Below are 23625 nucleotides of genomic sequence, written 5' to 3'. Positions count from 1 at the left end.
CTAGGGAAAGAATTCTTTGTTTCATTATGATACTTGCCACACACCAAACTGAGTTTCAGAGTACTGTATTAGGATAAAATGCATGTAAGTAGAAGGAACTACTGAACTCTTAGTAGCAGAAGGAAGAAAAATACCCCTAAAAATTGCTCCATCTATGTATATGGGATATACTCCCCATTTCTTATACTGGAAACTGAAACAGCACTGTCAATTTCTCTCTCACTGCCCAGTTAGTTTTCTTTAAAAAAAAATAATTTTTACCTAGAGATGGACACATACCTTTATTTTATTTATTTATTTTTATGCAGTGCTGAATATCAAACCCAGTGTCTAATATGTGCTAGGCAAGTGTTCTACAACTAGCCACACTCCCAGCCACCACAGTTAGTTTTCTAGCCTAGATGACTCTTTCTCATGAACATCTCTCTATTCTATGGCCACCATCAATGTTCTGGTTTTACCTCAAACACTCTCAGCTTGTTATTTCTATGACTATCCAAGGAAATCTGTCTCTGCCTTGTTTAGCTATCAGGATTATACTAGCCTTATGTATGGGTAAAGAAGCTGTGATATATATATATATATATATATATATATATATATATATATATATATATATATATATATATATATATATAGTTAATGTGGTAGTTTTGCTATTTGTCTTTCAGAGAATTCATCACTGATGTATAAGAATACATTTGATTTATGGGTATTGATTTTATATCCTGCTACTTTGCCAAATTCATTTATTATTCTAGAAGTTTTCTCATGGTGTTTTTTGGAACCTACAACTATGAAAGTATATCATTGGCAAAGAATGATAGTTTGAGTTCTTCTTTTCCTATTCATATTCCTTTGAACTTCTTTCATCTAATTGCTCTGGCTAGAGAGGCAAGGATTATGTTGAACAATTTTTAGATGGAATGCTTCCAAGTTTTCTTCATTTAGAATGATATTAGCCTTAGGTTTAGCATAGAGAGCTTTTACTAAGTTGAGGTATGTTCCTGCTACCCATACTTTTTCTAAGGTTTTGAACATGAAAAGATGCTGTGTTTTGTCAAATGATTTCTCTGCATCAATTGATATTATCATAGGATTCTTCTTTTTTTAAGTTTATTGGTGTGATGAATTAAATTTATTGATTTCTGTACATCGAACCAACCTTGCAACCCTGGAATACACAACTTGATCATGGTGAATTGTTTGTTTTATATGTTTTTGTATGTGATTTGCCAGAATTTTATTGAGAATTTTTGCATCTATGTTCATCAGAGATATGGATCTGAAATTTTCTTTCCTTGATATGTCTCTGGCTGGTTTGGGTGTTAGGGTGATACTAGCTTCACAGAATGAGTTTGGAAGGGTTTCCTCCTTTTCTATTTTATGGAATAATTTGAGGCCTTCAACAGATGAATAGATAAAAAACTTTGGTATATATACACAATGGACTCTTACTCAGCATTACAAGAGAATGAAATAATTGTATTTACAGGTAAATGGATGGAGTTGGTGAATACCATGAAATAAGCCAATCCCCCAAAACCAAAAGCCAAATATTCTCTCTGATAAATAAATGCTGATCCATAATTGGGTGTTTGGTGCTGGAGGAACATTGATTGGCCACAGGGGAGGGAAGGAAGAGGAGGGGTATGTGGTAGGAAAGATTGTGGAATGAGACAAACATCATTACCCTAGGTACATGTAAGATGGCACATGAGATGTGACTACATCATGTACAGAGAAATGAAAATTTCTGCTCCATTTGTGTACAATGGATTAAAAAAATTCTACTGTCATGTATAACTGATTCAAATTAAAAAATGTATGCTTTTTAAAATTTTTATTTTATTTATGTATTTTTATGTAGTGCTGAGCTTCGAACCCACGGCTTTGCACATGCTCTACCTCTGAGCCAAAACTCCAGCCCCCCCAAAAATAAATTTAAACAAAATGTTAAAAAGGAGATCTGAATTTCTGTCAGAAAGGTCTAGCAGGCAAATGTGAATATGTAAAATTCTTGATGCCAAGTTCTTTAGTGAGTACAGAAACAATAGGTTCAACTCATCTGCCAGGTAGGTAAGATTTTCTTATCAGGCTTCTAGGAAGGGTAGCACAGTTCCTGCTACTGTTTGCTATATTTATCCTAATGAAATCAAATTTTCCAAATGCAAAATGATTTCTTGTGTGTTCATGTCTGTTACTCTCTGCCTAGTATGCTGTTCTGCACATTCTCTACCAAATCAAGGGCTTTTGCCTCTTCTGCTCTATCCCTACCCCCAAAACTTTCTATGCATGCCTGCAAGCTGTGCACAGGTAAAAGTAAAAGGATGATGATATACTGTGGTTATATACAGGTCTATTCCCCAAGATGATGAGCCCACAAATAGTAGAAACCCTGTGTTTTCATCCTAGTTTCCCCAGCCAGAGCCTGGCACACAGGAGGCATCTGAGAGAACCATGTTTGCTGAATGAACATATATTCAATGTCTCCCTTTCCCAACACATAATAAAAACATCCTAAAAAATCATTTTGAAAATTATACCACAACAATATAAATGTACTGAATACTATTGTCCTGTACAATTACAAATTTTTAACATGGTATAAAAATTCTTACCACTTAAGATGGACGACAAGGTATTATAGAGTGTTAAAATTGGATGGTGGCAATTGTCTTAGAAGGTCCTTGGTTTTGAGAAGAATTTGGTTGATTTACTTACACATATTTGGGTATGTGTTGTCTTCATAGTTGTCCCTTTTTGTGTCCTGTTCTTGGTTAATCTGTTGAATGGCATTTGCAAGCTCCATAAATTCCTGGTACCATTGGAATAAAACCAATGGTTCTGGTAGCTAAAGAAATAAAATTATATTAAAAATACCTTTGGGCTGCGGTTGTGGCTCAGAGCTAGAGCACTTGCCTAGCACATGCCTGGACCTGGGTTTCGTCCTCAGCAGCACATAAAAATTAATAAATAAAAAAAGTTATTGCATCCTGCTACAACCAAATAATAAATAGTTTGAAAAAATCAACTGTTTTTTTTTTCTTATTGTCAAATGTAAGTGAGAGTTACTTAAATAATTTAGTATGTCCCATTAGATTAACAAAATCTAAAGACAATCTGTATTTATTTATTTCTTTTTCAGTACTGGAGATTCAACATAGGACCTCAAGCATGATAGGCAAGCACTCTAGTACTGAGCTTCATCCCTTCCCATAAAATATATGTGTTTGGTAAGGAGTTGACTTAGAAAGCAAATAAAAATCTTGACTATAAATTTTATTTATGGTAGTAACAAATTAATAGATAATGAGTCAAATTCTAAACTTTAAATGAATTTTAAACTTTAAGCTTCATGATAGGATTTTAAAAGTCTTCATCTTTATTCTAAACACATTATACTCACATCTGCCCCCCCCCCCCCAAATAGCATGATCTTCAGCTGTTTTACTGGAACAAACATAGGATAGTGCACAAAATCAATAAAAATGAATCAGAAAAGGCATGGATTTTATGAGTAAGAGGTAAAAATATGAAAGTGCTACAGGGCCCAGATTTTACTTGGGCATGAATGAAGATCAGCACAAGATAATATGACCTACAAAACCATACTGTTAACATCTCTTGATTCTTTAAAGCAGGCTGATTTGCCATGAATAGATCAAAAGAAAAAGTTCTTACAACAAATATCCACTGCCATAAGAATTTCAATATTTCTACTGATCTACAATAGAAAATTCAGTGAACATTTATCTACCTGATATCCTATAATATCTATGGCAATTTAGGGTGTTGCGCTGTGATCAGCTCCTATCTTCACCACTCTGATATCTGAAGCAATTCACTTTACCTTTTAGAGCTTTAGGTCAATGAGTCAAATAAAGCATACTCTCTGACACTATTGCAAGAACTGAGCACACTTTCCCAAATGAAAGTCTTAGACATACAAAATTTCTCAACAGAATGCAAGTTTATTATATTGGACCCTATTCATCTCCTCTCCCTGACTGACTAAACAAGATTAAGGATGACACATTATGAGACTTCCAGTCATTCAAAGGTATCAACCTCCATTTCCCAGTTGAGGTGTCTGTAAAATGTGATTAAAGAGTTATCAATGCTTTCCTGGGCTAACATTGTAGATCCAGCAATTTATACTTAATTTCTTTCCCTCCTGCAACCCCACTAAGATACTGTAGGCTCATAACGACTAGGAAAATAGAGAAAACAAAAAGCAACTAAATTCACAAGTAGAAGAGCAGATGAACAAGTTCTGATGCAGCATTTACAAGAGAGTTGACCCTTTGTCACTCAACATGATTTTCAGAATCCTAAAGGGACATGGACAATCACTACCAGGTTTAGGTTAGGTTGATCTTGGGTTAGGTTGCAGGTAGGCTAGCTGAGAAAGCTTAGCTCTCTATAGAATCCTGTATCTACTCCATGTACTAGAGAAATCTCCTTCCTAAAACTCTGGAAATTTTTTCTCTGAGCAATGTGATACAGAGGCTCTCTGAATTGAGGCAATGCCAAACATAAGGCACAGAGAGGTAACTGTCTTCCAATGGGGATTTGTTGGGTATATGCACACTGAAAGCAACCCCTTTCCTGGGGAACTGGGCTTGTGGCTCAGTGGTAGTGCACTCATCTAGTATGTGTGAGGCACTAGGTTTGATCCTCAACACCACATAAAAATAAATAAATAAACTAAAGGTATTGTGTCCATCTACAATTAAAAAATAATGCCTTCCTGGAAGGATCACACCAGTGCCAGAACAGGGAACTAGAGACATGTAGTTAGGCATATATCAAACAATCCACCTAGACCACTTTATAGTAAAGTTCAAAGTTTTTAAAAACCCTTGATGTGTTCAAGTGCTTCCAAAGCGATTTCAAGTCCAAACTTTAACATAACTAGACACCATGAAAGACAAAATTCAAAACAGGTAGAAAAAGAACAAATTGAAGGTCTAAAACAATGCTGTCAATATTCTGGCAACCAGTCAGATATGGTGAAAGAGTACTGGAAATGCAACTGATCTAAATTGAGATGTCCTCTAAATGAAAAATAGATACCAGATTTCAAAGAAGAAGAGCTGCAAAACAAATAAAGAAGTAAACAAAATACCTCATAATTTAAAACACTAGATATTCAAAATGTTAAATGATATATTAAAATTTACTTCACCTAATTTTTTAATTTTATGTTGCTATAAAAAACTTAATGTTATATATGAGGGTGACATTGTATTTCTGCAGAGGTTAGAGGCTAAATAGAGAAAAGAACCCTTAACAAGAAAAATTGATGAATATCCACAATAAAAGGCATAATATAGTCTTTTTTTAAATGTTATCAAAGGAATAGAAAATCAGACTTCTTGAAAATTAAAACATGATCTCACAAATGGAGTAATTTACATTAGTCAAGAAGAAAGACAAGGAAATGTCTTAGAAAGGTTTTGAAGAAAAAAAGAACAATAAAAGAAAGATAAGGGAAGTAGAGAACATGTATGCTTGCCAAGCAAGTGCAAGACCCTGAATTTTAATTCCCAGGATTACAAAAAACAAATTTATAAATATTTATATGTGTGTTGTGTATGTGCACAAACACACACACACACACACACACACACACACACACACACACACACATCTCCAAACAAGAGCTTCAAGTGCAAATTACAAAGACAGAGGTTGGGTGGGGAAATGGGCAATAAAAATTGAGAAAAGTTCCAAGAACTAAAGTGCTCACAATTAAGCCAGATTTAAAGTTAGGTAGTCAGTGTAGTTAGATAAATCGGGTCTAATGCCGAGTGAAATCTAAAATGGAGACCATGCGGAGAATGACTCAGGGAAAACACAGGACAACTCATGGAATGTTAATGAAGTCCCGAAAAGGCCCTAGGCCAAAGTCCACCTCAAAGAAATGTTAATGAACAGCCCCCAGCAAAAAGGTGCTGACTCAGAAGTCCTTCCTGACCAGATTACTTCTTTGGCCCACCTGTGTCCCACCCCTCGGGCCTTCCCACCTACATTCCATCACTGAAAGAACTATAAAAAGGGGAAACAACCTCACTTCCACGGATTCCACCTCTTGGGTCCCCTTCTTCGCCAGGGAGAAGTCTTTTCTGCTGTCCTTTAATAAACTTCTAATTTCTACTCTGACCTTGCCTCGGCGTGCTTCTTTGGTGTTATTCTTCAACATTGTGAAGCAAGGACTCCTCACCGGTCAACAGCGGTAACAACTGACAGAGCTCATGGAGTGGCCAGAATACTGGATGGAAATATATTCACATCAAAGTACATCATTATAAAATCTTAGAATAATTGGGGGAGCAATATTTATATGAAATATAAAATATTTTTTCTCTTTTTATTTGATGATAGGTTTAGAATAAAAATTTAACCTGTTTTTTTAAGTGCCACTGAATTGTTCACTTTATTTTTTTTATTAGTATTAACATATATTTTTTATTTTTTTTTAATTTTTACTGTTGGTTGTTCAAAACATTACATAATTCTTGATATATCATATTTCACACTTTGATTCAAGTGAGTTATGAACTCCCATTTTTACCACGTATATAGATTGCAGAATCACATCGGTTACACATCCACTGATTTACATATTTCCATACTAGTGTCTGTTGTATTCTGCTGCCTTTCCTATCCTCTACTATCCCCCCTCCCCTCCCCTCCCCTCTCCTCTTCTCTCCCTACCCCATCTACTGTAATTCATTTCTCCCCTTTTTTTCCCTTTCCCCTCACTTCCTCTTGTATGTAATTTTGTATAACCCTGAGGATCTCCTTCCATTTCCATGCAATTTCCCCTTCTCTCTCCCTTTCCCTCCCACCTCTCGTCCCTGTTTAATGTTAATCTTCTTCTCATGCTCTTCCTCCCTACTCTGTTCTTAGTTACTCTCCTTATATCAAAGAAGACATTTGGCATTTGTTTTTTAGGGATTGGCTAGCTTCACTTAGCATAATCTGCTCTAATGTCATCCATTTCCCTGCAAATTCTATGATTTTGTCATTTTTTAATGCAGAGTAACACTCCATTGTGTATAAATGCCACATTTTTTTTTAATCCATTCGTCTATTGCAGGGCATCTAGATTGGTTCCACAGTCTTGCTATTGTGAATTGTGCTGCTATGAACATCGATGTAGCAGTGTCCCTGTAGCATGCTCTTTTTAGGTCTTAGGGAATAGACCGAGAAGGGGAATAGCTGGGTCAAATGGTGGCTCCATTCCCAGCTTTCCAAGAAATCTCCATACTGCTTTCCAAATTGGTCACACCAATTTGCAGTCCCACCAGCAATGTACAAGTGTACCCTTTTCCCCACATCCTCGCCAGCACTTGTGGTTGTTTGACTTCATAATGGCTGCCAATCTTACTGGAGTGAGATGGTATCTTAGGGTGGTTTTGATTTGCATTTCTCTGACTGCTAGAGATGGTGAGCATTTTTTCATGTACTTGTTGATTGATTGTATGTCCTCCTCTGAGAAGTGTCTGTTCAGGTCCTTGGCCCATTTGTTGATTGGGTTATTTGTTTTCTTATTGTTTAATTTTTTGAGTTCTTTGCATACTCTGGATATTAGGGCTCTATCTGAAGTGTGAGGAGTAAAGATTTGTTCCCAGGATGTAGGCTCCCTATTTACCTCTCTTATTGTTTCTTTTGCTGAGAAAAAACTTTTTAGTTTGAGTAAGTCCATTTGTTAATTCTAGTTATTATCTCTTGTGCTATGGGTGTCCTATTGAGAAATTTGGAGCCCGACCCCACAGTATGTAGATCATAGCCAACTTTTTCTACTATCAGACACAGTATCTCTGATTTGATATCAAGCTCATTGATCCATTTTGAGGTAACTTTTGTGCATGGCGAGAGAAAGGGATTCAGTGTCATTTTGTTGCATATGGATTTCCAGTTTTCCCAGCACCATTTGTTGAAGATGCTATCCTTCCTCCATTGCATGTTTTTAGCCCCTTTATCAAATATAAGATAGTTGTGGTTTTGTGGATTGGTTTCTGTGTCCTCTATTCTGTACCATTGGTCCACCCGCCTGTTTTGGTACCAGTACCATGCTGTTTTTGTTACTATTGCTCTGTCATATAGTTTGAAGTCTGGTTTCACTATATTGCCTGATTCACACTTCCTGCTTAGAGTTGTTTTTTGCTATTCTGGGTCTTTTATTTTTCCATATGAATTTCATGATTGCTTTCTCTATTTCTACAAGAAATGCCATTGGGATTTTGATTGGCATTGCATTAAACCTATAGATATCTTTTGGTAATATTGCCATTTTGATGATGTTAGTTCTGCCTATCCATGAACAGGGTACATTTTTCCATCTTCTAAGATCTTCTATTTCTCTCTTAGGGTTCTGTAGTTTTCATTGTATAAGTCTTTCACCTCTTTTGTTAGGTTGATTCCCAAGTATTTTATTTTATTTTTTGAGGATATTGTGAATGGAGTGGTTGTCCTCATTTTCATTTCAGAGGATTTGTCACTGATATACAGTAATGCCTTTGATTTATGTGTGTTGATTTGATATCCTGCCACTTTGATGAATTCATTTATTAGCTCTAATAGTTTCTTTGTATACCCTTTTGGGTCTGCTAGGTATAGAATCATGTCACCTGTAGATAGTAATAATTTAAGTTCTTCTTTTCCTATTTTTATGCCTTTAATTTCTTTCGTCTGTCTAATTGCTCTGGCCAGTGTTTCGAGAACTATGTTGAACAGAAGTGGTGAGAGAGGGCATCCCTGTCTTTTTCCAGATTTTAGAGGGAATGTCTTCAATTTTTCTGCGTTCAGAATGATGCTAGCCTGAGGCTTAGCATATATAACTTTTACAATATTGAGGTGTGTTCCTGTTATCCCTAGTTTTTCTAGAATTTTGAACATAAAGGGATGCTGTAATTTGTTAAATGTTTTTTTCTGCATCTATCGAGATGATCATATGGTTCTTATCTTTAAGTCTATTGACATGGTGAATAACATTTATTGATTTCTGAATATTGAACCAGCCTTGCATCACAGGGACGAATCCTACTTGATCATGGTGCACAATTTTTTTGATATGTTTTTGTATCCGATTTGCCAGAATTTTATTGAGGATTTTTGCATCTAGATTCATTAGAGTCTTTTGATGACTTCTTCTATTTCCTCAATTGATGCTGGTCTGTTTAGGTTGTCTATATCCTCCTGACTCAATTTGTGTAGATCATATGACTTAAGAAATTTATCGATGCCTTCACTATCTTCTATTTTATTGGAGTATATGGATTCAAAATAATTTCTAATTATCTTCTGTATTTCTGAAGTGTCTGTTGTGATATTGCCTTTTTCATCCCATATGCTAGTAATTTGAGTTCTCTCTCTTCTTCTCTTCATTAGCATGGCTAAGGGTCTGTTGATCTTATTTATTTTTTCAAAGAACCATCTTTTAGTTTTGTCAATTTTTTCAACTGTTTCTTTTGTGTTGATTTCATTAATTTCAACTCTGATTTTAATTATTTCTTGCCTTCTACTTCTTTTGCTGTTGTTTTGCTCTTATTTTTCTAGGATTTTGAGATGAAGTGTGACATCATGTATTTGTTGGTTTTTCCTTTTTTTAAGGAATGAACTCCAGGCAATGAATTTTCCTCTTACAACTGCTTTTATTGTGTCCCATAGATTCTGATATGTTGTGTCTGTGTTTTCATTTATCTCTAAGAATTTTTTAATTTCCTCCTTGATGTCTTCTATAACCCATTGATCATTCAGTAACCGATTGTTCATTCTCCAAGTGATGCATGATTTTTCCTTCCTTCTTTTATCATTGATTTCCAGTTTCATTCCATTATGATCAGAAAAGATGCATGGTATTATCTCTACTCCTTTATAATGTCTAAGAGTTGCCCTGTGACATAATATATGATCTATTTTTGAGAAGGATCCATGTGCTGCTGAGAAAAAAGTGTAACTGTTTAATGTTGGGTGGTATATTCTATATATGTCAATTAAGTCTAGGTTATTAATTGTATTACTGAGTTCAATAGTTTCTTTATTCAACTTTTGTTTGGAAGATCTGTCCAGTGGTGAGAGAGGTGTGTTGAAGTCTCCCATAATTATTGTATGGTGGTCTATTAGACTCTTGAACTTGAGAAGAGTTTGTTTGATGAACATAGCTGCACCATTGTTTGGAGCATATATATTTATGATTGTTATGTCTTGTTGGTGTATGGTTCCCTTGAGCAGTATGTAGTGTCCCTCTCTATCCCTTTTGATTAACGTTGGCTTGAAATCTATTTTATTTAATATGAGTATGGACACTAATGCTTGTTTCCGAAGTCCATATGAGTGGTATGATTTTTCCCAACCTTTCACCTTCAGTCTATGTATGTTTTTTCCTATCAAATGTGTCTCCTGTAGGCAGCATATTGTTGGATCTTTTTTTTTATCTATTCTACTAGCCTGTGTCTCTTAATTGGTGAGTTTAAGCCATTAACATTTAGGGTTATTATTCAGATATGGATTGTTCTTCCAGCCATATTTGTTTATTTATGCTACTTAACGTGGTTTGTTTTTCCTCTTTGATTATTTTTTCCCTTTACTGCACTACTTCTCACTGTTGGTTTTCATTGTTATTTTCCATTTCCTCTTCCTGTAATGTTTTGCCGAGGATGTTTTGAAGAGATGGTTTTCTAGTTGCAAATTCTTTTAGCTTTTGTTTATCATGGAAGGTTTTAATTTCATCTTCCATCCTGAAGCTTAATTTCGCTGGATACACAATTCTTGGTTGAAACCCATTTTCTTTCAGCATTTGAAATATGTTATTCCAGGATCTTCTAGCTTTCAGAGTGTGTGTTGAATGATCAGCTGTTATCCTGATTGGTTTACCCCTAAATGTAATCTGCTTCCTTTCTCTTGAAGCTTTTAAAATTCTCTCATTATTCTGTATGTTGGGCATCTTCATTATAATGTGTCTAGGTGTGGATCTCTTATGATTTTTGCACATTTGGCATCCTGTAGGCTTCTAGGATTTGGGATTCTGTCTCATTCTTCAAGTCTGGGAAGTTTTCTCATATTAGTTCGTTGAACAGATGGCTCATTCGTTTGGTTTGGACCTCTATACCTTCCTGTATCCCAATGACTCTTAAGTTTGGTCTCTTTATGTTATCCCATATTTCTTGGATGTTCTGCTCATGGATTCTTAAGAGTCTCGCTGAGCTGTCTATGTTCTTTTGAAGTTGAAATACTTTGTCTTCATTGTCTGATATTCTATCTTCTAAGTGTTCTACTCTGCTGGTAGTATTCTCATTTGAGTTTTTAAGTTGATTTATTGCTTCCTGCATTTCTAAGTTTTTTGTTTGTTTTTTATAACCTCTATCTCCCTGTATAGTTGATCTTTTGCTTCTTAGATTTGTTTATGTAATTCATTGTTGAAGTGATCTTTCATTGTCTGATTTTGCTGTCTAATGTCTTCCTTGAGACTCCAGATCATCTGAAGCATGTAAATATTGCATTCTTTATCTGACGTTCCATCTGCTGCAGCTATAACCTCTGAGTTGACCTGCATTGCTTGTGGTGCTTTCTTTCCTTGTCTTTTCATACTGCTTGCATTTCTTTCTGCTTGGTGAAACTGTTGTGTTATTGAATTTTCCCCCTATATATTTATATTGCACTTGTATAGTTGCAAAGACTCCCTTGCATGGGCAGGTGGTGGCTGTGCTCCTCCTCCAATTAGGGTGATCTGTCTATCATGCCGGAGGGCCGCTGGGCCCCTTCTCCAGTTCGCGTGGTCTGCCTACCTTGCAGGCAATGGCTGGGCCCCTCCTCCCAATAGGGGTGATCTGTCTACCATGCTGGCGTGCCACTGGGCCTGTTCTCCAGGTTGCATGTCTGCCTACCGTGCAGGCACGGGTGGCGGCTCTGCCCCTCCTCCAATTGTGGTGATGTGTCTACCATGCCGGCGGGCAGCTGGGCCTGTTCTGCCGGTCGGTCGCAGGTCTGCCTACCTTGCAGGCACGGGCGGCATCTCTGCTCTGCCCTTCCTCCAATTGGGGTGACAAAATTTAACCTGTTAAAGGTGTAAATTTAACACTTCACAGATGTCATATGAAGTAAATTGGGACAGATCTACTAAATGCCGACTGTTTTCCAGAGCTTGACACAGTCTTGCCATTTTTACCTTGTTGCCACTGACATGATAAATTCCCTTGAAGAGAAAAGAAAAACAGTTTGCCATATTTTACTTTAGTACAAAGGGCTACATACAGACATCTAAACAGAGTTGATGGATCTACTTCAATTTGTATTGGTATTTAAGAAAATACAAGTTGAATCAAATAAATAAATATTTTCCAAATAAATATGAATAAATTCAGTTATTACAAAGGGAGAGTGCTGATTTTCTTAAAGTCTCTTTTTCATTTAAACAAAACAAAAAGGCATTTATATTTTTAGAGTGTTAAGAGTTAACAACATACTTCTAAACACAAGGCTGTGTTTTCAATCTCTGTAGAACACATTTTTATTATGAAAAGAATGCCATCTGACTCCTTTTTGGCAATGCGTGAGAATTCTGCTCTAAATAAGGGAGTTTTCCCCTGAAGTTTCTGATGTCTGCAAACAATGGCTAAGTTTACCATGCATTTTTTATGGCAGACAAGAAGAAACTAAAAGAAAATGTTTTTTGAAAGATGATTGACACAACTTAAAATTATTCACAACTAAGCAAAGTACAGGCAGACTAATAATGACAAAACTAAGTTAAAAAGTACTACTTGTGGGTTTTGAATTACATTTAACATCAAAACAAAGTAGAAAACTAGAAATAAACTGTGGGACTTTATTTAAAATGTCCTGGCAGAGCCAGATGTGATGGCATAGGCCTATGATTCCAGCTACTTGAGGGGTTGAAAAAGGAAGATCACAAGTTGAAAGTCAGCCCAATCTAGCAAGACCCCATTTCAAAACACAATTTTAAGAAGGCGTAGAGTGCTTGTGTGGCATGCACAAGATCCTGAATTTAGTTCTCAGGAGTACAAACAAAAAATTATATATATATATATATATATATATATATATATATATATATATATATATATATACACATATATATATATGTGTGTGTGTGTGTGTGTGTGCGTGTGTGTGTGTGTGTGTGTGTTTGTGTGTATGCGCACACACACACACACGTCTCCAAATAAGTAAGATCATAACAAAAAAAGTATTTAGCAAAATTAAAAATTGTGATTCCAAAAATATCACTTTGCATTTAACACCTTGGAATATGACAATGCATTCACAGTATCTACATCTTGCAGGAAATCTCCATTTTCTGAACTTATGGGTGGCAGGTGCTTTTGCCATTAATGGTTGCTGAAATGTTCCAAGGGAACTGGGTCCTTACAACAGAAATGTTAGTATGTAAGAAGGGTAAAATGACAAAAAACATATACCACATGATATTATACTTGGAATAATTCTTAGACTTTGAGATTTTTTATATATTACAAAAAGGTATTATTTTGCATTTCTAACATAAAAAAAAACATCTCATTTATTGATCTCTTATAAAACACACATTTTTTTTTCTTTTTTATTTACTTATGACAGTGGAATATATTACAATTCATATTACACGTACAGAGCATAATAGTTCACATCTCTGGTCATATACAAAGTATATTCATACCAATTTTTGTCTCCATAGATGTATTTAGCACAGTGATGACCATCTCATTCCACCATGATTTCTAACTCCATTTTCTCTCACTTCCCCTGCCAACCCTCTGCTCTAGAGTTGGTCTATGCCTCCCTTGTTCTCCCCTCCCTACCCCACGATGAATTAACCTCCTTATATCAGAGAGAACATTTGGCATTTGTTTCTTTGGGATTGCTTAACTTCACTGAGCATTATCTTCTCCAGCACCATCCATTTATCTGCAAATGCCATGATTTTATTCTCTTTTATTGCTGAGTATATAGGATTTTGGAAGAACCTGGCACGTCTTGATGCAGAAATTAACAAGTTGATTCTAAAATTTATATGAAAATGTTAAAGATATGGAAGAGCCAAAGAAATTTTAGAGAATTTAGACTGCTTAAGATTCACTGTAGATGTACAGGATTCAAAATTTGAGATATTGGCCCAGAAAGAGACATGGAAATCAACAGAATAAAATAGAATCCAAAAGGAGACTCTCATGTATTTAGTGAAGCTATTTCTTTTTTTAAAATTGATTTTATTTTTTTTAAATACATGACAACTGGAATGCATTTCAATTCTTATTACATATATAGAGCACATTTTTTTGTATCTCTTGATATAAAGTATGTTCATGTCAGTTTATGCCATTATACATGTACTATATTTTTTTGCATTAGAATTCTTAATACACATATAAACAACATTTTTTCATATCTCTGTTTGTAAATAAGCTATGTTGATACCCATTTCAAGTTTTCATATATGTACTTTGTATAATGATGTCCATCACATTCCATCATCCTTGCTATTCCCCTTCCCGATCCCTTTCCCTCCCACCCCTCTTCCCTGTCTAGAATTAATCTTATCCTCCCATGCTCTCCCTTTCTACCTAACTATGAGTCACTCCTCTTATATCAGAGAAAACGTTCATCATTTGTCTTTTGGGGATTGGCTGACTTCACTTAGCATTATCTTCTCCAAAGCCATCCATTTACCTGCAAATGCCATGGTTTTTTTTCTTTTTAAATGCTGAGTAATATTCCATTGTGTATAAATGCCACTTTATTTATCTGTTAATTGATCAAAGGACATCTAAGTTGGCTCCACAATTTAGCTATTGTGAATTGTGCTGCTATAAACATTGATGTGGCTGTGTCCCTGTAATATGCTGTTTTTAAGTCCTTTGGGTAAAGTGCGAGAGGAGGAATAGCTGGGTCAAATGGTGGTTCCATTCCCAGTTTTCCAAGGAATCTCTATACTGCTTTCTCAACTGGCTCCACCAATTTGCAGTCCTACCAGCAATGTATGAGTGTACGTTTTTCCCCTATATCCTCGCCAACACTTGTTGTTGTTTTTCTTCATAATAGCTTCCATTCTGACTGGAGTGAGATGATATCTTAGAGTAGTTTTGATTTGCAATTCTCTGCTTTCTAGAGGTGATGAGCATGTTTTCATATATTTGTTGATTGATTTTATATCCTCTTCTGAGAAGTGTCAGTTCAGATCCTTGGCCCATTTATTGATTATTTGGTTTTTTTTTTTTTTTTTTTTTTTTTTTTTGGTGTTTAGCTTCTTGAGGTGTTTATATACCCTAGAGATTTGTGCTCTATCTGATGTGTGAGGGGTAAAAATTTGCTCCCAGGATGTAGGCTCTCTGTTCACCTCACAGATTGTTTCTTTTGCTGAGAATAAAAATTTTAGTTTGAATCCATCCCATTTACTGATTCTTCTTTTTAATTCTTGTGCTATAGGAGTCTTATTAAGGAATTTGGGGCCTAATCCCACATGATGAAGATTATGGCCTACTTTTTCTTCTATTAGACACAGAGTATCTGGTTTAATTCTTAGGTCCTTGATCCATTTGAGTTAAGTTTTGTGCATGGTGAGAGATAGGGGTTCAATTTCATTTTGTTGCATATGGATTTCCAGTTTTCCCAGTGCAATTTGTTGAAGATGCTCTCTTGTCTCCAGTGCATTTTTTTGGCACCTTTATCTAATATAAGATAATTGAAATTTTGTGGGTAAGTCTCTGTGTCCTCTATTGTGTACCATTTGTCTACCGGCCTGTTTTGGTGCCAACACCATGCTGTTTTTGTTACTATTGCTCTGTAGTATAGTTTATGGTCTGGTATAGGGATACCACCTGCTTCATTCTTCCTGCTTAGAATTGCTTTAGCTATTCTGGGTTCCTTATTTTTCATGAATTTTATGATTGCATTTTTCTATTTCAGTGAAGAATGCCATTGGGAATTGGATGAGAATTGTGTTGAACCTGTATCATGCTTTTGGTAATATAGTCATCTTGATAATTTTAATTCTGCCTATTCATAAACAAGCAAGGTAGATCTTTCCATCTTCTATGGTCTTCTTTTTATTTTTCTCTTTAGGGTTTTCATTGTATAGTTTTTTCACATCTTTTGTTAAGTTGATTCTCAAGTATCTTATTTTTTTTTTTTTTGAGAATATTATGAATTGAATAGTTTCCCTCATTTCCTGCTAAGAGGATTTGTCACTGATACACAGAAATGCTTTTCATTTATGGGTTTTGATTTTATATCCTGCTACTTTGTTGAATTCATTTACTAATTCTTGAAGTTTTCTGGTGGAGTGTTTGGGATCTTCTATGTATAGAATTATATAATCAGCAAATAGTGCTAGTTTAAGTTCTTCTTTTCCTATATTTATTCCTGTAATTTCTTTCTTCTGTCTAATTGATCTGGGCCAGTGTTTTAAGAACTATGTTGAATAGAAGTGGTCAGAGAGGGCATCCCTGACTTTTTCCAGATTTCAGAGGGAATGCTTTCAGTTGTTCTCCCTTTAAAATGATATTGGCCTGAGGCTTGGCATAGATAGCCTTTATAATGTTGAGATATGTTCCAGTTATCCCTAGTTTTTCTAGTGTTTTGAACATAAAGGGTTGCTGTCTTTTGTCAAATGCTACTTTTGCATCTATCAAGATGATCATATGATTCTTATCTGTAAGTACATTCATATGATGAATTAGATTTATTTGATTTCTGTATGATGAAAAAACCTTACATCCCTGAGATCAATCCCACTTGATCATGGTGCACAATCTTTTGGATATGTTTTTATATTGGATTTGCCAGAATTTTATCAAGGATTTTTGCATCTATGTTCATTAGAGATATTTGTCTGAAGGTTTCTCTCTTTGAAGTGTCTGTGTCCGGTTTTGGAATCAGGATGATATTGGCCTCATAGAATGAGTTTGGAAGTACTCTCTCTTTTTTTTTTTTTCTATTTCCTGAGATACGTTGAAGAGTGTTGGTATTAGTTCTTCTTTAAAGTTCTTGTAGAACTCAGCTGTGTATACATCCATTCCTTGGCTTTTCTTGGGTTGGTATTCTTTTGATGGCTTCTTCCATTTTTTTCACAGGATATTGGTCTGTTTAAGTTGTGTGTATCTTCCTGACTCAATCTGGGCAGATTATATGACTAAAGGAATTTATCAATGCCTTCACTGTCTTTTATTTTATTAGAGGATAAGTTTTCCAAATAATTTCTACTTATCTTCTGTATTTCTGTAGGGTCTGTTGTGATATTGCCTTTTCATCACGTATGCTGGTAATTTGAGTTCTCTCTCTCCTTCTCTTCGTTAGCATGGCTAAGAGTCTGTCAATTTTATTTTTTTTCAAAGAACCAACTTTTATTTTTGTCAATTGTTTCAATTGTTTCTTTTTTTTATTTCATTGATTTCAGCTCTCATTTTAATTATTTGTTGCCTTCTACTGCTTTTGCTGCTGATTTGTTCTTCTTTTTCTAGGGCTTTGAGGTGTAGTGTGAGGTCATTTATTTGTTGACTTTTTCTTCTTTTAAGGAATGAACACAATGCAATGAATTTTTCTCTTAGTACTGCTTTCATAGTGTCCCAGAGATTTTGATATGTTGTGTCTGTGTTCTCATTTACCTCTAAGAATTTTTTATTGTCTGCCTTGATGCCTTCTGTAACCCATTGTTCATTCAGCAACACATTGTTCAGTCTCCATGTGATACAGAATTTTTAATGTTTAGTTTGTTGTTGATTTCCAATTTCATTCCATTATGATCTGATAAAATGCATGGAAGTACCTCTACTCCTTGGTATTTTCTAAAAGTTGCCCTGTGACATAGTATATGGTCTATTTTTGAGAAAAATCCATGGGCTGCTGAGAAGAAAGTGTATCTGCTTGATGCTGGTTGATATATTCTATATATGTCAGTTAAGTCTACGTTATTGTATTATTGAACTCTATCATTTCTTTATTTAACTTTTGTTTGAAAGATATGTCTAGTGGTGAGAGAGGTGGGTTAAAGACACCCAAGATTATTGTGCTGGGAGGTCAATTTGACTCTTGAACTTGAGAAGAGCTGTTTGATGAACATTTTTCACCATTGTTTGTGGCATATATATTTATGATTGTTAAGTCTTGTTGGTGTATGGTTTTTGTGAACAGTATGTAATGTCCATCTTTATCCCTTTTGATTAGCTTTAGCTTGAAGTCTACTTTATTTGATATGAGTATGGAGACCCCTGCTTACTTCCTCAGTCTATGTGAGTGGTATGATTTTCAAAACCTTTCACCTTCAGTCTGTGTATGTGTTTTCCTATCAAATGAGAATCCTGTAGGCAGCATATTCTTGGATCTTTTTTTTTTTTAAATCCAATCTGCTATCCTATGTCTTTTGATTGGTGAGATTCAGCCATTAACATTTAGGGTTACTATTGAGATATGGTTTGAATTTCCAGCCATATTTGTTTATTTTTGTTACTTAACTTGACTTGGTTTCCTCTTTGATTAGTTTTTTTTGTTTAGTGTACTACCTCCCTCTGCTTTTTTTCATGGTTGTTTTTCAATTCCTCTTCATGAAATATTTTGCCAAGGATGTTTTGTAGTGCTGACTTTCTAGGTGTAAATTATTTTAACTTCTATTTATCATGGAAGTTTTTCTTTCTTCTTCAATCTGAAGCTTAGTTTTGCAGAATACAATATTTTAGTTATCTTCCATTATCTTCCAGTGTTTGAAATATATTGTTCCAGGATCTTCTAGCTTTCAGGGAATATGTTTAAAATTTAGCCATTATCCTAATTTGTTTTCCCTTATATGTAATCTGATTCCTTTTTCTTGTGGCTTTTAAAATTCTCTCCTATTTCTGAATGTTGGGCATTTTCATTATAATGTGTCTTGGTGTGGGTTTTTTGTGATTTTGCATTTTTGGCACACTGTAGGCTTCTTGGATTTGGATTTCCATTTCATTCTTCATTTCTGAAAAGATTTCTGATATAATTTCATTGAACAGATTGGTCATTCCTTTGGTTTGGACCTCTGTGCCTTCCTCTATCCCAATAACTCTTAAATTTGGTATTTTTATGCTATCCCATATTTCTTGGGTGTTCTGCATGTGGTTTCTTATCATTTTTGCTGTACTGCTACATTCTTTTCAAGATGGTAGACTTTGTCTTCCTGGCCTGATGTCCTATCTTCTAAGTTGTCTACTCTGCTGGTGATGCTCTCATTTGTGTTTTTAATTTGGTTTATTATTTATTTCATTTCAAGGATTTCTTTCTTTTTTATACCTCAATCTCCCTGAAGAGGTGGTCTTTTGCTTCTTGAATTTGTTTATGTAGCTCATTGTCAAAGTGATCTTTCAATATCTGTATTTGTTGTCTAATGTCTTCTTTGAGATTGCAAACATCTGAATAATGTTAATCTTGAAATGTTTCTCTGTCACTTTTTTCTGCTGTTTCTGATAATGCTTCTAATGATGTATGTCTTCAATTGTTTCTGGTATATTCTTCCCTTGTCTTTTCATGTTGCTGGCATTTCTTTCCTGTTCTGTGTGACTTGTGTTATTGCTTTTATCCTATAGATTTGTAGTGCTCTTGTATATTCCAAGATCCCTCCTTTGTCGGGAAGGACAATGTTGACAGTTCCCAATATCAACAATGCATCATCTATGTGTAAATTACAGCTATTAAGACATTTATAGTAAGTATCAATGTCTAGTAATGTTGGATTCAATTATAGTTTAAAATATAATCAGTAATTTCATAGAAGATGTACACTTTCTGGTGGTGGACAGAGAACTGGGGGTCAGGTGACTGATGATATGTTAATGGGGAAAGATGTGAGGGCAATGGGGTTAATAAAACTGGAAATTTGGAGGAGAACTCTAATCAAGAGTGTTAGTAGCAGGAGAATAGACAGGAGGTAATTTATGGGAGACAAGTACGTGGGAGGACAGTAGAATGCATAAAAACAAACGTATATATGTATTTAGAAAATTAAAAGAAGTAAAAATTAGGAGGTTGAAAGAGGAAGAGAGAGAGGAAGAAAAATAAAAAGAAAAAAGAGAACAGAGAGAAAGAGAAATATAAAAGGGGGTCTTATGCAATTCCTCCATATTATATTATTCTGGTGACTCAGTTCTTAAAGTTCTATTTCATACAAAGTTCTTGGTTGCACATATGTTGGGGTTGTGAGGACCAGAGGTGGAGGGGTAGAGGAGAAAGAAAGAGGATAAAATGGAAGAGAAGAAAACAAAAAACAAAACAAACAACAAATTACTCTCAGAGTTCCGTTTTCTTCTCTTCTCTTTCAGTAGGTGGAGTTGTCTATTCCAAGCTTGAGTCTCTGCCCTCAGGGTGGTGCAGGCAGTCTATTCTGAGGAAATTCAAAGTGAGCTGGTTGATCAGCCACTCCTGTTCTTCTGGGGAGGTGTGGGCAGGCACACGGACCTGGGAGACAAGCAGCTTCCTCAGGTTCCTCATCAGGCCCAAGAAAGGAGCACAAGCATCCAAGGTGGAGGGTGCCTAGGTGCAGTGCACTTCCACCTTCTGGACAGAGTCCAGCTGTAGTAGTCTCAGGAACTTCCTGGTGTGGTCAGTGGGTTTCTCAAAGATCTTCAGCCTCTTGCAACACAGGTGTACCATGTCCCTTCTCTGTGTGACCTACAGGAACAACTGGGCCTGGAATTAATCCAGGGGCCTTTCTGTGAGGCACAAGTCAGTGACTACCTTCAAAAATGGCTTAGCTGCCATTGCTGCACCATGTTTAATGTTCAATTCTTCTTCATGGCCTCTGATGAACAGGCATCAACCATGCTTCCATACCACATCCTCCAGAAGTTCTGGGGAACATTCCGCAAATCCGGCACCGGCAGTTTCCACCTCCTGTGGGGATGAAATCAGAGTCTCAGCCCTGAGGCCCCTTCCTTCACCTCTCAGCTGCTGCTCCCTGCTCCACTTCTTCCTTCTGTCTCACTCTTCTCTACACCTTTCCCCTCCAATCAAGCCTAGTGTCACCCCACTTCTACAGGCTGAGGAAGGGGCAGGTACAGCATCCATCATGGGTCACCATAGCTGCCATAAGCACCTCCACATCCAGAAGCCACTCCCAGATGGGGCTCAGTATGGCCAAGGCCTCTCCACCCCTCCTTGCTGGCAGAGTAGGAAACACTTGGTCCACCCTTCAACATCCACTTTCCCTGGATCCATCAGTCATGGTCAGTTTCTTGGACCCCCTTCAGTATTCCCTTCTAGGCCACCTGGGTCCCCCTTACCTGGGGCTATCCTGCTGGGCAAGCAGCATGTCCAGCTCATCCAGCGCCACTTGGATCATGTCAAGCTGTGGCTTCCTCATCAGGGTCCCCAGGAGCAGGCAGGTGAAGGGCCAGGCCTTCACCATTTTCTTCAGGACCTCAGTGTGTCCTCTGTTGAAAGCCTCCACAAAGAGTGGTGGGAAGAGCTCTAGGGGCAGAGGTCCTCCAGATCCAGAATGGCCCTAGACTAGTCGCTCAGCAGGCTGCTGCCTGCCAGCTCCAGCAGCATGTGTGGGGACTGGATGTTCATCCTGGGGAGTCTGAAAGAAGAAGGATCCTGGAAAATAGTCCAGGGAAAAGGCCACTATCCCATCCTTTGCCAACCACTGGGAAGGGGGTACTGGGGAGTCTAAAAGCACACCTCACCCTTATGGCAGAAAGCCTTCGATTATTATTTTGTCCTTGTAAAAGTGGAATTGGAGTGTCATGTGACCTAAGGCAGTAGGCTCCTCCATTTCAGCAACTACCATGGCTGGGAAAGGACATGCCCTCACATGGGTGACATTAGTTTTAATTTTAAAAAATTAAATGAGCAATTGTAAAAGCATGTGCCCATGTTATAAATACTTGGAAATTACAACAGAGTCTCATGGATATCTGTTACCCTTGTGAGAATCTGCCACCTTAGGGGGAGTTGAAGAGAACAAATAGATCAGAACAGAGTCTGTGAAGTGTTGCATGAGATAGTTTTAAGCATTTGTTTAATTTGTTTAAACAAACAATAAAGTTACAAAACCATGTAGGCCATAAGGTATAATTTTGGGGACTTGGGAATGGGTATTGAACTCAGGACACTCAAGCACTGAGCCACAATCTCCAGCCGTATTTTATATTTTAGTTAGATACAGGGCCTCCCTGAGTTGCTTAGGGCCACACTGTTGCTGAGGCTGGCTTTGAACCCCAATCCTCCTGCCTCCTCAGCCTACGAAGTAGATCAGATTACAGGCACATAACATCACACCTGGCAATAAAGTATCATTTTAAAGGCACACAAATTAAATACCTTAAACATCAAAAAATAGAAGTACAATCAATTAGATTGATATAGAATTTCAATCATTCTCCTTGGTTAAGAAATATTAAAGCGGCTTTGACTGAAGCTCAGTGATGAAATGGTCACCTAGCAAGTGTGAGGCCCTGGGTTTGATTCTCAACAGCACATAAAAATAAATAAATGATGGGCAGAGGATATAGCTCAGTTGGTAGAGTGCTTGCCTCACACACACAAGGCCCTGGCTTTATTTCCTAGTACCACCTAATACATAGATACATTCATAAATGTATTGTGTCCCTCTCAACTAAAAAAAAAAAAAAAAAAAAAAAAAAAAAAAAAAAAAAAAAAAAAAAAAAAAGAAGAAGAAGAATACTTGGGCCTTTTGCAAATGCCTGTAATTCTAGCAGCTGGGAAAATGATAGGAGCATCACAGTGGGTTCAAGGCCAGCCTCAGAAGAGTAGGTGCTACGCAACTCAGTGTGACCCTGTCTCTAAATAAAATACAAAATAGGCCTGGGAATGTGGCTGAGTGGTTGAGTGCCCAGAGTTCAATCTCTGGAACAAAAGTTGAGAAAGAAAGAAAATTGAAAGCAATATAAACTAAAGTGGAAATCCTAATTTTCATCATAAATGTAAAATCGCACTGAGAGGCAAAATCTAAGTCTTAAATTGGTGCATAAGAAAAAATCAAATACAAAATTGTTCCCGCCTCTGCACAGATGAGGTGGGAATGGGGTAGTGCTCAGAGTGGTGAATGACTTACAGGATCTGAGCAGATGGGCCAGGCTGGGATCCTCAGCATGCCAGGGTTGGACTTCTGGACTCCAGGACTCTTGTGTTTCTCCTCTGGCTCTGAAGAAGCTTTTATTGACCTCCCTGACCACGCCCCCAACTCCACCTTTTGACTAGCATGCAATCAGAAAGCAGTATCTGATCACATTCCCCAATCTCCACCCATGTAACCCTGATTGGATTTTCTTTCTCCAGATTAACTGATATAGTCAGATATTCATGCATGAGCACAGAATCAGGGATAGTGAGGGTCAGGGATTCCTCTGTCCAAGCACTCCACACCATGGACTGAATTTTGCCCATATGTGACCCTCCTGTTCCTGCCTGTGAGACAGAAAAACCCTTAATCCCTAAACTAAGAAAAACTAAAACTCCAAAATATCATTGTAAAGGAAACCTTGGCCATATCAAAATTATTCAAAAAATAATTTTAAAAAATTCCAGAGAGAAAACAGATTTTTGAAGACAGTAGCATCATCCGTGAAGAAAACAGAATGGACACCAGATATCCAACTGCCAACAGTCACATAGGTATCC

At 36.6% G+C, this 23625-nt stretch overlaps 1 pseudogene; it reads right to left on the bottom strand.

Moving 5' to 3' along the window:
* LOC139707388 (rho GTPase-activating protein 29-like) overlaps window positions 1–21388 on the bottom strand; it is a 99500-nt pseudogene extending 78112 nt beyond the window's left edge.
* Between the last annotated feature and the right edge of the window lie 2237 nt (window positions 21389–23625).

This window comes from Marmota flaviventris, chromosome 10 (genome assembly GCF_047511675.1).
Source record: "Marmota flaviventris isolate mMarFla1 chromosome 10, mMarFla1.hap1, whole genome shotgun sequence".
NCBI classification, from domain to species: domain Eukaryota; kingdom Metazoa; phylum Chordata; class Mammalia; order Rodentia; family Sciuridae; genus Marmota; species Marmota flaviventris.
The sequence above is the reverse complement of the archived record's forward strand: the minus strand, read 5'-3'. Positions and strand labels throughout refer to the sequence as shown.